This window comes from Aptenodytes forsteri, unplaced genomic scaffold (genome assembly GCF_000699145.1).
Source record: "Aptenodytes forsteri isolate BGI_AS27 unplaced genomic scaffold, ASM69914v1 Scaffold166, whole genome shotgun sequence".
In the NCBI taxonomy this organism is placed as follows: domain Eukaryota; kingdom Metazoa; phylum Chordata; class Aves; order Sphenisciformes; family Spheniscidae; genus Aptenodytes; species Aptenodytes forsteri.
In genome coordinates this window covers 8,986,568-8,989,831 of record NW_008796110.1, presented here as the reverse complement: position 1 = coordinate 8,989,831, position 3,264 = coordinate 8,986,568, and positions in this window count along the sequence as shown.

Below are 3,264 nucleotides of genomic sequence, written 5' to 3'. Positions count from 1 at the left end.
TTACAAGTTTCCAACAGCTAATTCTGGCGTTGATGTATACGTTTTTGTGCATCGAGAGCAAGCTGGTCCAAAGGCTTACGTCCTCTTGTCTTTGGGTGGAACCAGGCTTGTTCAGACAGGGGCAATCTCCTGAGTGCTGGCCCGGTACGCACTTTCTGTATTTGTAGATTAGGTAGGCCGTCGGTCAGTCATCTGAATCCTTCCTGGTAGTTATCTTAGTTTTACTATTTTTATACACCTATGCCAAACAAGCAGGCATTACAAAATATTTGACTTCCTGCCCTAAATCAAGCAGTCTTGTGGCACGTCTGGGTGCAAGACATGCAGGATGTGGTTCCTTTATAGGGCTTCCTGCCCCCTTTCCAGCCCCGCTTTCCGTCCTTCTGTAGTTCACGTACCTTGCCCGTGTATGCCAGCACTGTATTCTGTCTGCATTCATCAAATCTCTTATCAGAAAATGGTCAATCTTTAAACAATCTATTTCCCTGAGTAATTTTAGATATTAGAAACCTGCTTCAAATTCAGCAGGGAAGGTACCGCCTTTCCTCACCCAGGGAAGCATCTGGAGCCTCACTTGAGAGTAAAAATGAAACAGAGGCGGAGACCTGGCTTAAATGGTCTGAGCCATCTTCCTCACCAGCGATGGCAGAAGACAGGGAACCTTCTTCAGTGCCACAGAAGATGTTTCATGCACAAATACTGCTGTGGGAATGTGCCTGAGGGTATGTAGCATCCACTATTGCCTTCGTACTGTAAAACCCCTCACTACTCGGCCAGCTGTAGCTGTACAGCATTATCCGGTTTCAGGCACTGTATTAAAAATACAATAATTTTTTAGAAGCCATCTTTATAACGGTAAATTAAATGGAGCCAGGACACAAGCCCAGAATGGAAACTTGCCCGTCTATCTTGTCAGCTTGTTAGGATGGGCCACGGCATACTTCTGGCCGGGCTGACAGCTTTCCCTGGCAGGGCTTGGGAGCCGGCGTGGGATGTGTTCGGTAGGCAGTTTGGATGCCGCTGCCCTGGTTTGGAAGGTAAGACGGTCGGATAGTACACACAGACCACTTCTGTAAGGAACAAAACTGATCAGTTCTGAAGTCTCACTCTAGTTCTAGGTCTGCAAAGCCCATTCTCCTGGCAACAGCGCTGAATCTGACCCATCTGACAGTATTACTTTTCCTCTTGGTTTCTTTTTTTTTTCTTCCTTTTCTTCTGCCCTTTCCTTCTGGGAAAAGAAGTAACCTTTCTCTAAGGATAATAATCTTTATACCTTTTGCAAGGCAGAAGAAATCTTTAGGGCTTTCAGCTATACAAACCTAATTTGTCAGGTTTTTTCCCCCCCTCCCCATCTCTCTTAATGGATCTCTTATACATTTATAATGTACTCAGTACCGTGGTATCTAGGGACCTTATACACAATTTATAAAGCAAACATTTTTTTTCAAAAAAGTCTCTACTTCTCTTCTGGCTATTGCCAATCTCTGAATCAGGCTCTCTTCCTTTGCAAATCAAAGAGAACGAGTTGCCTGTCTTAGACTCCTGACACAAACTGTCTTACAGTATCCTGGCTTTGCATGTGTGGGACGGCAAAGTCAGGTTCACGTTGATTTACTTCAGCAGTTATTAACTATAGAACTGCCTGCAATCAACACAGCTGGCTGCATTTCTCCATCAGCTTCAACACTGGTATGAGTCAGAACTGGCAGTTCCCTAGCTCCGTGCAGAGCGGTATCCGAGGTAAGAGCCCAGAATGTTTCAATATACATTGAAGTGGCTATATAATTACTATATAGAGAAAATAATTCAGTGCTGATGAGGAACGAAGCTTTAAATTTCCATGCCACTAGTTGTAAGCAGCTGGATGCTGCAGGCACCAGTTGGGAATAGCTTCCTACTCAGCATCCTGAAGAGTCCGACCGCTGCCTTGCAGGGTGACCAACCCTTCACAAATGCCTAAGGTGTGCATCTGGTTGTGCGAGGACGTTGTACTCATTCTGGGCCTGAACCTCTAAAGGTGAGCTCTGTAATACTGATAGCCTTTATTGGATCCAGCTTTCCGGTCTCCAGTATAATACAGCGGTAACAGCGTATTTGTATTTTACTCCACAGTGGTAGTGGGCAATGTATTCACGAGCCGATGGAGACCGGCTGAGTGCAGTGCTGGCACAGGAGGCAACACTGATCAAAGCCTTCATGTACTCCTTGCTCCAGATCAACGTGCTTGATTTTTTCTGCTACACTTGTTTTCCAACACTAATATGTAACAGCACCTAAGAAGATTCATTATTTGAACATTCACATGTCCATTTACGCTGACTTTTATTTCCTAGGTCACCAAAAAAGGTGACCAAAAAACCCTCCAAAACGCCCAAACCTTGTTCCATGGATGCAGACATACATCGAAGAGACTTAGAATGGCTGCAGGGCAGCACTGAGGGTGAGCTGTGTTGCTCTCTAGGGTTACCTCTGGATTTGAGACCAAACAGAAAGGATCTACAGAAATTTAATAAAAAAGGAACACTGATTAATAAGTTGCAAAAGTAATGGATTCAATCATGAATTAGAAGGATAAGTCAAAACTAAATTCCTTCTGTTAAAAAAGAAGAAAGTGCCACTAAATCTTCATGGTACTCAGCTGGCCAACGTGTTAAAAGCGCTGCTAATGGTGCAGCGCCCTTCTCCGCAGCTCTGGACACTGGATTACCACCGACATGCCCGTCACCCCTCGTCACACTAGCAGCTCTGCTTCTCCTCCATTTCCCACCAAAGACTTCACTGAGAGGTGCACGGCTCGGCCCCGCCTTGTTAAGAGTAATGCTGGGACTGTTTCATGAGTAGGGAGTGCAGGAACCTCCCCGGCAGTTTCTGAGAGGAGCAGATGTGCAGATCTGACCTCCTCAGCATTCGGCAGTGTCAGTGTCCTTCTGCTTTGTCCTCCCCAGCTTGCTCTCTCTCAGACAGGAACCCTCCATCAACTTCAGAGTCAGACCTTACTGGAGATGACAAGTTAGACTAAATACAAATACTCATGTAAATGAAGTTTTGAATTAAGGCTCTATAAAATAATACCTCAAAGCATAAATAAGATTTTTACTAGCTTGTTGACTAAGTGATAAAAAATGACAAGGTGAAAGGTGTTAGTAATTTAAGCTAATATTTCTAATTCCTATTAAATTGTTAAACTACAGATAATCCTGAGAGCATTTTCAGTAAACTCTGTTGCAACTTCTAGCTAAAAAAATACTCTGAAACCAGGGGTAC